Source organism: Schistocerca cancellata, chromosome 2 (assembly GCF_023864275.1).
Source record: "Schistocerca cancellata isolate TAMUIC-IGC-003103 chromosome 2, iqSchCanc2.1, whole genome shotgun sequence".
In the NCBI taxonomy this organism is placed as follows: domain Eukaryota; kingdom Metazoa; phylum Arthropoda; class Insecta; order Orthoptera; family Acrididae; genus Schistocerca; species Schistocerca cancellata.
Window position 1 is genome coordinate 863,457,946 of NC_064627.1, and position 13,668 is coordinate 863,471,613.

At 43.7% G+C, this 13,668-nt stretch overlaps 1 protein-coding gene across 1 annotated transcript in view; it reads right to left on the reverse strand.

Annotated features, from left to right (window-relative positions):
* LOC126162808 (EF-hand domain-containing protein D2 homolog) overlaps positions 1-13,668 on the reverse strand; it is a 274,450-nt gene that overhangs the window by 137,253 nt on the left and 123,529 nt on the right. The window lies entirely within an intron of this gene.

Sequence of the window (13,668 nt, forward strand, 5' to 3'; positions counted from 1 at the left end):
CAGTCATTGGATCTCGACCAACGCGAGCAGCAGTGTCGCGATACGATAAACCGCAATCGCCATAGGCTACAACCCGACATTTATCAAAGTCGGAAACGTGATTTTACGCATTTATCCTCCTTACACGAGGCATCACAACAACGTTTCACCAGGCAACGCAGGTCAACTGCTGTTTGTGTATGAGAAATCGGTTGGAAACTTTCTTAATGTGAGCACGTTGTAGGTGTCGCCACCGGCGCCAACCTTGTGTGAATGCTCTGAAAAGCTAATCATTTGCATATCACAGCATCTTCTTCCTGTCGGTTAAATTTCGCGTCTGTAGCACGTCATCTTCGTGGTGTATCAATTTTAATGGCCAGTAGTGTAGTTGCAAGGTGCACCGCTGCCCTTCGAGGCGAGCACATCACTTGATCGGATTATGTGACTTCACTCACTCCGTCCGAACAGGCCTCAGAAGGCCCAATGGTATCGTCCGACCGCCGGGTCATCCTCAGCCAATAAACGTCACCGGGTGCAGATACGCGGTTAATACACCGCTCTCCCGGCTATTGTCTCTTTTCGTGACCGGAGCCGCTGCTTCTCAGTGAAGTAGGTCCTGAGTTGGCCGCACAGTGCTGAGTGTACCCTGCTTGCCATCAGCGTCGGCCGACACAGACGGTGACTAGCAAAGTCCAACGACGCCTAACTTCGGTGATTGACGCGAGCCGTTGTTACCACTGCGGCAGGTCCGTTGACATGTGACTTCACTGGCGACTCGAAAAGAAACTTGCTCTGTGGTTGCGCTTTACGTTCCCACAATGTCTGCCTAAGTTTGAAGGTTGAGGAAGTTCTGCCTGTCGTTGGCTAAGCCGACTGTTCGCGTCGCCGATTTGCTTGCGACAGCTTCCCGGATACGCGGACTGCTAATCAGAGAAACGCTGTGTCCTGAAAGAAGCGAAACAAAAGAGCTGCCAACCACTGGTGACTACTGTCGGCAGCAGTGGTGTTTGGTGGCTGCTTGAGGACGAAGGGAAGCAAGATTAGGGTTAACGTGCCGTCGACGACGAGGCCATTAGAGACAGAAAACGAGCTCGGACAGGGAATCATATCGACCGTGTTTTTTTCCCGAAGAAATTTACAACACCACGGAAAATCTAAATCTGGATGGTTAGGCGGGTGGTATCCTCCAGACCCTAGGAGTACAGGGTTCAGTCCTGTAACCTCTGCAGTATGTCGCACAGTTGCTGCAAAGGGGCCAGGCTACAAACGCAGAGGAACAGCCACGGTTGGTCCAACATGGGCTGTGTATTTTTTATCGTCAAGACGACTCACAAGCTAAGCAGAAACCCCGATTTTCCTCATCTTTTCCACGTTCTAGTATGTATGTGTAGTGCATATGAAATTATTTTAGAACAACATTTATTCTGTGGCAGTTGCAATTCTGCTGTTTCATTCCTCTAATTTACATCAAAATCCAGTTCAAACAACATTTGAACACAACACCGAGAAAATGTTCTGCAGTTAAATGTTAAAAACATTCTTTGTTCTTAATAGCCGGCCGGTGTGGCCGAGCGCTTCTAGGCGCTTCAGTCTGGAACCGCACGATCGCTACGGTCGCAGGTTCGAATCCTGCCTCTGGCATGGATGTTTGTGATGTCCTTAGGTTAGTTAGGTTTAAGTAGTCCTAAGTTCTAGGGGACTGATGACCTCAGAAGCTAAGTCCCATAGTGCTCAGAGCCATCTGAACCTTTTTTTTTGTTCTTAATAGGTACAAAGCGAACTCCGGGTCATTTTTAACTCTTTTTCAGTTTCCTGCTTATTGTAGATAATTAGAAAGGTGTGTTAAGCTCTGCATCATTTTTGAACAAGGCTGCCGTTAACTATACTTCAGCGCAATATAAGAGTTTTGAAAAAGGGAGAACAAATGGGCAAAACGGCAAGGAGGAAGTACAGAAGTCTGCCCAATACCGCGTTCGACTCACGCTAATTTTTTTCTAATTTCCACCAAACACTTTTCGTTACAACGAATCGTTTCTTCTGAAAGGGACAGTAATATAATAATGATGAAAACTGTAAAATGTGTGTGGTGAGGTATAACAAGGAATCTTAATGAAATCATCATTACTTATTGATACATTTAAGAACGCATCAAAAATACAGTGTACGATTTTCCAAGCAGATATAGCCCGGTATTGTTTCGCTGGGATACGAGCATGATTCCATCTGTAAGTAAGTGATTATTTCATCACGATTCTTGCGATATCGTCATTATACCGTGCCACAAATATTTTTTCCTCGACTGACCCAATTAAGGACCACGTTCCTGTTTCAGTTATTCGTTGTTCTCTGTGATATATTCAGTCTGTTTTCTTCCTGACTGACCATTTCACTCCAGTTTTTTCACCTCTTCTACCTTTTAATCCTTCCGTATCTACTAATTTTCCCCTGAACACTTCCGAGAGTCGTTTCATGTTTTACATTAATTTTTTTCGAAATCCTTTTTACTTCATGAGCACAACTTCTTGTTCTCGTCTTTTCCACAAATATTGCACGATCTTTTGGTTAAGCGACTGTCTTCCATTCAATGTAAGTATCCAAAAAAATCAGTCTACTTTCTCTCAATACTTCTAATACGTTTTCTATGTTTCGATAAATTTCATTACTACGTAATTTCTGACGTTCCATAGTTTTTTCGTGGGCTAGTGTCTTCCTAATAATTCGCTATTGTACTATTTCTAATTTATCTAAATTATAGTTTAGTGCTACACATTCGCTTGCTTATAGACATACTGACTTTATTATTGTACTGTAATGCCTTGTTTCTGTATTTTTAGACACGCAATTTTAGTTGTGAATGTCTTTCGTTATGCCACATGCCCTTTTCATTTTGTGTATCCTTTCGTCTCTAGCAGCTTTTTCCGAAGCGTTATTTCCCCCAAATACTTAAATTTTTTAATCTTTTCAATGTGGTCTGTTGTCAGACAGTCTTAAGTCGATTCTATTATTATTATTATTATTATTATTATTATTATTATTATTATTATTATTTCGTATTTTATCACTAGTATGACATTTCCCAAGCATCTAAGTCTGTGTGACGTATTGAAGGTTAATGCTTGCAAAAATGTGCACACGCACACGCACGCGTCCGAGGGAGGACTCGAACCTCCGGCAGGAGTGGCCACCCGATTCCTCACAATGCGCCTCTAACCGCTCGGCCACTCCGCACGGCTAATGCTTGCAGATCCAAATAAGTTGGTAATTATTATTTTATCAATGCTAAACGCAACGCTCAATCCGGATCATCATCTCCACAATTTGGTTAAAGAGTCCAAATGCTTCACTAAATGTGTACGCATTAGCACGCAAAATTATACCTTTTATTGCGGCTTCCGAAGATCGCTCGTTTCTAAAATCGCTACGAACACTATCATATCATGTGTCACTAGAGTAATATCTCATAAGAAAAGAATATTCTGTACCACTCTTAGCTGGGAGCGTCCGAGGGGTGGATTCAACGTCTATGGGAAATGTTTTCCTTCCTCCGCGCACAATGACCGCTTTACTAGAGGTGTCGCATTTGCATCTTAAATCTGTTGGGACATGTCCGAGAGAACAGACACCACATGTCAATAATGAAGGAGATGACGGCCCATGATTCCTTCAGCGCAGATGCACACCAAGCTCCAACTCTTAAGGGAATTGGCGAGATGCCGCGAGTTATTAGGCTAATGAGCAGGGACACTACATCAGTAGTGCTTGGTATGAGTTGAGAATTTGGGTCTGACGGGAGGCGTGGTAGAGTAGTCTGTGCATGATGTGGTGACCACTGTGACCAGATGGCGTAGTGGTCAGCGCATCTGCCTAGAAAGTACGATATTCAGGTTCGAATCCACGTCCGGCAAAAATCTTCAACTTGCTCCACTGATATAAATCAATGCCCACTGGCACCTTATATCTAATAATTTTGCTCTAAATCTGTATGTTGGGTGCAGATGGACACTGCTGTCAGCGGCAGTCGCTGCTACCTTAGTACACATGTAAACGAAAGTTGGGCAATTTTTTACAGTTCCGTACCACAATGGGTAAAGACGGGACCTTATAGGATTACTGTTCAAAACCATTTTTCTGAGGAACGGGTAGACATGTCAAGCTGACATTTATGTCATATTTTAAGGTCTAAGGTCTGCTGACGACGTAGAAAAGTTATGTCTGTAAGTTAATGCAGTCAAAAGATACTGCCATTTATGTCAAACATTTTGACAGTCGAAAACTCACTCATAAAAACCTAGTTTTGTCAAGAAGCGATGTTTCACACTATAGCGAAAGGAATAATTCCGAAAATTGTTAATCTGTAATTATACCTCAAAGGAAATTTTTTCCGTTTGTTACCTGACTGTATTGGTCTGTCTTAAGACAGACATACATACATGTCACATACGGGGCTTGAGTCGTGCTTGGGTGGCTCAGATGGTAGAGCACTTGCCCGCGAAAGGCAAAGGTCCCGAGTTAGAGTCTCGGTTCGGCACACAGTTTTAATCTGCCAGGAAGTTTCATATCAGCGCACACTCCGCTGCAGAGTGAAAATCTCATTCATGGCACATACTGTCGTCTAATGTCCTTTAGTGGGGTAAAAATATTAAGCTAAGTAAATACAGTACAAAGGTACGGCCGTTTATGTCGCATATTTTGATCCTCACAAACTCATTAAAACCTATATTGTACTTTCCCTTGACGCAAAGTAATGAATTTTGGCAAGAAGAAGTGTTTCAGAGTACAAGAAATGGACAAAAAATTCGGAAATTGTTAATCTGTAATTATATCATGCGAAAAAATATTTCTTTTGTCACTTGTTATGAGACTTCATTCTTGAAATCAAAACGTTCTCGAAAGCCTTGGAATCCCCGGGGTCGGTATCTTGCCAATATCCACGTCGATAAGAGGCAAAAATCGTTGAGGTCCTCGATTTCGGGAATATGTGAACTGTCCATGTACGTAACTAAGCTTGTACGGAACCCTCATTGCGAAACCCTACTCGCGCCTAAGTTTTTTTTTTTTTTTTTTTAACATTCCTGGCTGATGTGGTTCGTTGGCTGCAGCAAAGCAAGCACATACAATTAGCTCCAGGAAGAGTGATTTGAATACCACATTGCTTTGCTAAACACAAACTGCGGGCTCGTGATTGCTGTACTTTCACACTGGAATCTTTAATCATTCGTTTTCAGCGCCTGAAGACTCAGGTTTCAACGTAGGTGTGTGACGTTGTGGCCCGAGTAGAGCCTATGGAGTTTTACACCACCTTCCTTACACTCTATGTTCCTTATTAGTAGGAACTCGGTCCTAACTCACACATCAGGTAAGGCTTTAGTTTCCTACCAAATTTCACCGTAGATCATTTTCGACACATTTCCGCAGGAATGCATGTGACTAACGGTTCTACTGGTATCTCTGGGTAGAAGAAAGGAAAGGCAGGAGTTTTGACAGTTTCGTCTAAGTTATCAGTCGGCAAGAGAAGATGTGCGTCACGGCCACGCGGAAGTGGAATGCGTGAATCACGCGCCCTATCGGGACCGCGGAAGGCCGATACTTGTGTCAAGCGTGAAGTCATAGCAGAAACGCATCAGAATAAACAATGCGGGGATGGTCATCGACTGAATCATGCGGCCGGGAGAAAGCGTGTAGTGACTCCCAGACAGCTGTGCGACTATACGATGCGTCATTCCGTCACTTCCCTTGCTATTTGTGTTACTGAGTGAACGTTGCCATCTGTGAATCTGAATACTTGAAAATCACGGTGCATACGACAAGATCTAAATGCTTGCCCTCATTTCAAACCCTCTAGCCCGTGAGGTGCACAGTTACATCTCTGTATACGTCAGCATTCCTCAACACAACTCCCTATTTCATTGCGGATAGGCCGACGATAGCCAGATTTCTTTTATATGAAATATCAGAAGGACCGGAAAGTAACTTTTCTTACATTAAATTCAAACAAATAAACTTTAACAAGTTTTTATTTTTAATCAGTGATGTTATCACCCTTGTTAACAACTACCTTTTGCCATCTACTGTACAACTTTTCAATTCCGGATCGATAAAATTCATTTGCTTCTTGAGAAAAATATCTGGAAATGTAATTTTGGACATCATCTACATTTTCAAATTTTTTGGCGCTTAGAAAATGTTGTAGCAATCGGAATAAAAGAGCAGCCGATGGTGCAATATCGGGCGAGGATGGTGGGTGAGGCAATAGCTCCCACGTCAATTCAATAATTTTTTTCCAGTGTTTATCTTGTGCAGTGCGGTCTTGCATTATTTTCAGAACAAAGCCTTTTCTGTTGACACTTCCCAATTAAACATTGGTTTATTGTATCCACTTGTTCAGATTAGAGGCCTGCAGTTACAGTTTGTACAGGTTTCAGCACTCCAGAACGAATGACCCCGCGAATGCTCCACAAATCGTACGGAAGTGCCTTTTTGGGGTGTGAACCTGACTTAGCTGTACTTCGTGGCAATTCATTCCGAGACACGCACTACCACTTGCGTTTTGGATTATCATATAGGATCCATTTGTCATCTCCAGTGACCTAAGGACATCACACACATCCATACCCGAGGCAGGATTCGAACCTGTGACCGTAGCGGTCGCGCGGTTCCAGACTGAAGCGCCTAGAACCGCTCTGCCACAGCGGCAGGCTCTCCAGTGATCAAACGATCGCGGTGGATCAGTTAGCTTTGTTTCTCTTTACCAGTCGGCTGCAAATGTTCTTGGATGGTCGGCCAAGGTTGGTTAAAAGTGTCTGACAGTTCATCAATTGCCTGACAAGGGTTTACTTGCACTTCCGCCCTTAACATGTCACATTCTACCGCATTTTAACTTTGAAAACAAACCTTTGACATTTACGAACGTCGCTGGTGTTTTTGGTAGCAGTTGTTGCGTTGACTTAAAGATTAATTTTAAGATTATAAAGCCTCTAGCACCAGAATACTTTAAATCCATCCGTTTACTGTTTTAAACTGCAGATGCACAAGGTAAATATGGGCTTGCAGTCGTCTCATCTCTAGTAGACATACAGCACTGCTAGATGCAGAAAGTAAAAATTGGTAAAGCGACGCGATAGGACTACCTTCACACCACACCACGTTTCTATGAATTAGTTTGTGATCCTTTATGATTACCTAATATCAAAGACCAGTGACGCAATCTTTCACAACTGCACGTTATTTACAAGGAATGGTTACCGCGGCCGTGGCTGGTAGACCGGCTGCAAAACTGCCTGGAGAAGGCGCGATGCAACACCGCCGAGAGATCCAGCGTCCACATGTACTGGACACTGCACGGATGAATATCAAACAGGAGATGCGGACAAAGATGGTCAGCTCACGCTTGCAAAACAATACATAGCCACACTGCGCCGAAACCAGCTCTGGGCGTTTGATTTCCTTTCAATAAAAATAATTTTGTGTTTTTAATATGTAACACTATTATTGTCACACTGTCCGCCTCCATGCCGGCACGGTAGCTCAGCGTGTTCGGTCAGAGAGCTGGTTCGCCTCTGTAATAAAAAAAAACTGAGTGAAAGAATCAACAACGAACTTAAACGAATGTCATGTGACGTCCGCAACGACCAAACAACGATCAACAACGAACAAAATGCAAAAAAAAAAAAAAAAAAAAAAAAAAAAACACACACACACATAGCGTAGCGGTAGCGTTAACGCCTACCACGCAGGGGGCCCGGGTTCGATTCCCCGCAGGGGACTGGTTGTAGTGTGTCCATTATTTTCATCATCATTGACTCGCAAGTCGCCGAAGTGGCATCAAATAAAAAGGACTTGCAATATGACGGCCGAACTCCCCCGAATGGGGCCTCCTGGCCAACAATGCCATACGATCATTTCATTTCATTGTGACACTTGTTTAGTTTCACTGTTCGACTACGTTTTACAGTGATATTAACAGTACGCAAATAAAACTGCGACTGTAGGCTAAGACATGTCCAAGCTTGACATATGAGTAGACTGTTCATCTTAATTTTGATTTTATTTTTTTTTTGAAGCCTTTTGAAACAATTGACGTATTTCATTCGAAGAACAAGATCAAGACACCTCTATTCTGCTAACTAGTTTTACATATGAAATCATGTTTTAATTAATATGAACTGATTAAAACATACTTAATATTTTGCGTAAACAACATCCAATTTCTGTTTCATAACCCTCAACCATCCGGAATCGTTTGATACACATAACAGTACCATTCCGTTTGATTTTTATTTTTGCTTTTTTCCTAGAGATTTTTTCTCCTTCAACACGACCCAGTTAAATCAGTACACGGAATGAGACAAAAGCCACCACCCATTGTAACCCATTGAAAGCATTAAGGTTACTTTGTCTGTGGCAAAATGGTTCAAGTGGCTCTGAGCACTATGGGACTTAACTTCAAAGGTCATCAGTCCCCTAGAACTTAGAACTACTTCAACCTAACCAACCTAAGGACATCACACACATCCATGCCCGAGGCAGGATTCGAACCTGCGACGTAGCGGTCGCGCGGCTCCAGACTGTAGTGCCTAGAACCGCTCGGCCACCCCGGCCGGCTGTCTGTGGCAATTACAGATACGGAAACCGGATTGCACTGCTATTAACTCAAATCTGACAGTGTTCACTGTTGAGTGTAACTTCTTGTGAAGATGCTTTCTAATAAAATAAAAAAAAGAGTTTCTGCTTTAAAACCGTGGTACAAAGATGGTTGTTATTTGATGATAAACGACTGGAATAATCATTTCCCCACAGTTTCGTCTTAAAGAAAGACTGTCTCCAATTTACGGAAATATTTTTGCAGCCGATTGCCACAGGTCAGTCAGGTCATCGGTAAATAACGGAATTAAGCTTTCGATGAAGATACAGTATGTTTGCGAGACACTGGCAATGGAGAAGACAGAAATGAAACTGTTACATGTCTCAGAATAACTTCCCACAGACTGAATCCTATTTTCAGAATGTGGTGAAAATTTCTCGCATGACTCATTTTCCCTGTTTTACAGAAGAATAAAGGTGCATATGTGGCCTGCTGGGTCAGTGTGAGAGGTGTAGAAGCAATCACTGAACGGTCTGAAAACTGTATGTCCTCATTCGCTCTAGAAATGATATGTATATGTGACGAACAATTCGAATTCCGCCGACGTTCGCAATCTACATTACACTGTAGGCCACTGTATAACTGGTTTGGTAAGTCCGTTCGTAGGTAGGAGCAACGCACTATCATCTTCAAACCATCCTTCAGAATGACAGCTTTATCTCTGAGGTACACGTGATTGATTGCTGGTGACATTGTAATTCTGTCAGAGACTAGTATTGACAGAACGTTGCAGCGATGCTAGCGCTCCTAGTGGCAACATTTCACATTGCAGTGAATAGAAGACAAGCGACTTTTATGATCAAATCTACAGTGAGGCCCTAGAGTTGATTATATTTATTTGACGGCAGGCAAGATTTGACAAAGTTCCTATTACAGCATCAAATTTCTTTGACATAAATATTTGACGTATCAACTTTGACAAAGAAATATGATAGTGTAATATCGGCCTTAGCAGTGACAACTCCACGCAAACGCTGCTGCTCTAGGTCATTAAGTGAAGGGGGTCGGCCACTGCGTTGTTCTTGGTCAGTTCGGTACCGACTTATTAGTTTAATATGGTTATTCCACTTCAGATCGCTCCAGATCGTTACATGGTTATTCTACTTCAGGTCGCTCCATGTCGTTACTCCCACGTATTCTACGCTTCTTAAGGTATGAAGTGATTTGTTGCCAATTCTGAAATTGAGTACTAATGGATTTCTTCATCTATACACTAAGCAGATTCAGAAGGATGTAGGTTGCAGTAGATACTGGGAGATGAAGAAGCTTGCACAGGATAGAGTAGCATGGAGAGCTGCATCAAACCAGTCTCAGGACTGAAGACCACAACAACAACAACATATTGACTGTCAGAGTCAACCCTCTGAAGGACTTCATGAAAGTACCTAGTCTTCTTGCGATCCTGTATTCCTACGGGAAGCTACATCGTCTGCCTCATGGGACGTCCGACGTTACCTACTGTATCATTTATACTGAGGTGACGAGAGTCATGGGATGGCGATATGTACTTAAACAGATAACGGTAGAATCGCGTGCAAAAAGTATAAAAGGGTAAAGCGTTGGGGAGCTATCACTTGTACTTAGGTGGTGGTTGTGGAAAGGTTTCCGGTGTGATTATGGCCGCACGACAGGAATAAATAGACTTTGAAGGCGGAATGGTCGTCGGAGCTAGACACATCGGACATTGCATTTCCGAAATCGTTACTTCCGGAAACACTTTTTATATTTTATTGTATGATTTTTACTTCCCTCTTTGTTCCTAATATTCAGCGGCCAGGGCAAACAGCGTCCAGATCAGTTCGAATTTATTTGTTCCTTACATCCTTTTGTCTCTGTCTTATCACATATCTGACGATAATCACCCAAACGCGTCATGTATGGCGTTTTAATTGTTACAAATTAAAAAGAAACGTTTTAAGATGGTGGAATAACAGTTGTCAAAATAACATGGTTGCGGACCTCTACATGGACTTTTTAGCCTACATCGCCAAACTCGCTCGTGTGGGTTCTCTTTTATTAAAAGAAATGAAAAACAGACCATTGTCGGGGACTATGAAGTGAGAGAGAGAGAGAGAGAGAGAGAGAGAGAGAGAGAGAGAGAGAGAGAGAGAGAGAGAGAGAGTGTGTGCTGGAGCTGTTGAGTTAGAGAGTGAAAAATTCCCGTCGTCTCTTGGCTTCATAGCGTAAACAACTTGTTGCTTGATATTCAGATCGCGTCGTCCTTGAAGTGAAAGCCATTTCTTTGGGATCAGTTCAAGTCTCCTCTCACTCGCGTGAAATTTGCTCCCTCTCAATGCAAGCGCTCCATCGACTCACATATCGAAGGTCTTGGAAAAGTGAGTCATTCACTCGCAGATAGAAATGTCTTAGAAAAAACAGTCCCCCCGTCGGAAAAACTATGATGTGAGAGAGCGAGATGTAACTGAAAGCGAAAGAAAAAAGGCATTTGTAGCAGTTAATTTATTAGGTCTTACACTAGTAAAAGAAAATTTCCTGACACTCAATGTTGTTTCTTAATCATCTTTTCAAACTAGTAAGAAATTTTCGAAACCAATTTTGTATGATGCCCTGTTATTGCAAATGGAGCACGTTACTTGTCGTTAAACAACTGAATAGGTATCGAAGTTTCTGACACTTGTTGTAGGTGCCCCCGTAAGTGGAGTTAACGCCGAGGATATTAGTACAGCTCCACTTAATTATTGAACGACTGCACCGTGACTTCTTCGCTGCTTTCGCTACTGCGAAAGGACTTCTGATGGCTGTTTCAGCCCTGTGAAAAACTATACAGTTAATAAAGTCCAGTGTATTAAGCTATATGTGATGACTAGCGAGTGATTTGGCCGCCCCGACATGAATTCTACCGAAATTTATGAGAGACGTAATAGAGGGAACAGTTCGTGCACGGAGGCCTGCATCCGCACCATCTTCGCAACTATGGACAGCTATAAGAGCAGCATGGCTCTGTATTTCTGCATGCGACTTTTAACTACACTACTGGCACCGGCTGGTGTGGCCGTGCGGTTCTAGGCGCTACAGTCTGGAGCCGAGCGACCGCTACGGTCGCAGGCTCGAATTATGCCTCGGGCATGGATGTGTGTGTGATGTCCTTAGGTTAGTTAGGTTTAATTAGTTCTAAGTTATAGGCGACTGATGACCTCAGAAGTTAAGTCGCATAGTGTTCAGAGCCATTGTGAACACTACTGGCCATTAAAATTGCTACACCACGAAGATGACGTGCTACAGACGTGAAATTTAACCGACAGGAAGACGATGCTGTGATATGCAAATGATTAGCTTTTGAGAGCATTCACACAAGCTTGGCGCCGGTGGCGACACCTACAACGTGCTGACATGAGGAAAGTTTCCAACCGATTTCTCATACACAAACAGCAGTTGACCGGCGTTGCCTGGTGAAACTTTGTTGTGGTGCCACGTGTAAGGAGGAGAATTGCGTACCATCACGTTTCCGACTTTGATAAAGGTCGGATTGTAGCCTATCGCGATTGCGGTTTATCGTATCGCGAAACTGCTGCTCGCGTTGGTCGATATCAATGACTGTTGGCAGAATATGGAATCGGTGGGTTCAGGAGGGTAATACGGAACGCCGTGCTGGATCCCGACGGCCTCGTATCACTAGTAGTCGAGATAACAGGCATCTTATCCACATGGCTGTAACGGATCGTGCAGCCACGTCTCGATCCCTGCGTCAACAGATGGGAACGTTCGCAAGACAACAACCATCTGCTCGAACAGTTCGACGACGTTTGCAGCAATATGGACTATCAACTCTGAGACCATGGCTGCGGTTACCCTTGACGCTGCATCGCAGACAGCAGCGCCTGCGATGGTGTACTCAATGACGAACCTGGGTGCACGAATGGCAAAACGTCATTTTTTCGGATGAATCCAGGTTCTGTTTACAGCATCATGATAGTCGCATCCGCGGTGAACGCAAATTGGAAGCGTGTATTCGTCATCGCCATACTGGCGTATCACTCGGCGTGATGGTATGGGGTGCCATTGGTAACACGTCTCGGTCACCTCTTGTTCGCATTGACGGCACTTTGAACAGTGGACGTTACATTTCAGGTGTGTTACGACCCGTGGCTCTACCCTCCATTCGATCCCTGCGAAACCCTATATTTCAGCAGGATAATGCACGACCGCATGTTGCAGGTCCTATACGGGCCTTTCTGAATGCAGATGTTGTTCGACTCCTGCCCCGGCCAGCACATTCTCCAGATCACTCACCAATTGAAAACGTCTGGTCAATGGTGGCCGACCAACTGGCTTGTCACAATATGCCAGTTACTACTCTTTATGAACTGTGGTATCGTGTTGAAGCTGCATGGGCAGCTGTACCTGTACACGCCATCCAAGCTCTGTTTGACTCAATGCCCAGGCGTATCAAGGCCGTTATTACGGCCAGAGATGGTTGTTCTGGGTACTGATTTCTCAGGATCTATGCACCCAAACTGCGTGAAAATGTAATCACATGTCAGTTCTAGTATAATATATTTGTCCAATGAAGACCTGTCTATCATCTGCATTTCTTCTTGGTGTAGCTATTTTAACGGCCAGTAGTGTACTTGTTGAGTCCATGCCACGGTGAGTTGCTGCCCAATGCTGGAGAAACGGAGGTCCGACACGATGTAAGGACGTATCCCACTATTTTCGTCACTTAAGTATACAAGAAAGGCCGTGCGCATCATGGATGGGTTTAGTGTTGAAATTTGAAGAGCTTATATTCCAGGAACATATTGCTTCCTCCTAGATACGTCCAACAAAACGACAACCGCGAGAAAGCTATGTAAGCTACAGCCCATAGAGAGCTTATCGACAATTATTCTTTTGAAGCACCATTTGCGAATGGGACTGGGAGGGATAGAACAGAAGTAACTTCCTCGACGCACCGTAAGGCGGCTACAGGAGCACAGATCAGATGCAGCGAGACGCCGGCTCGTGACCTAGACCTGAAGAGGTGTACCAGTGACCGCCCACTGGCGGCAGCGGAGAGGGAAGGTCCAGCTCACTCACCTCACAAGACC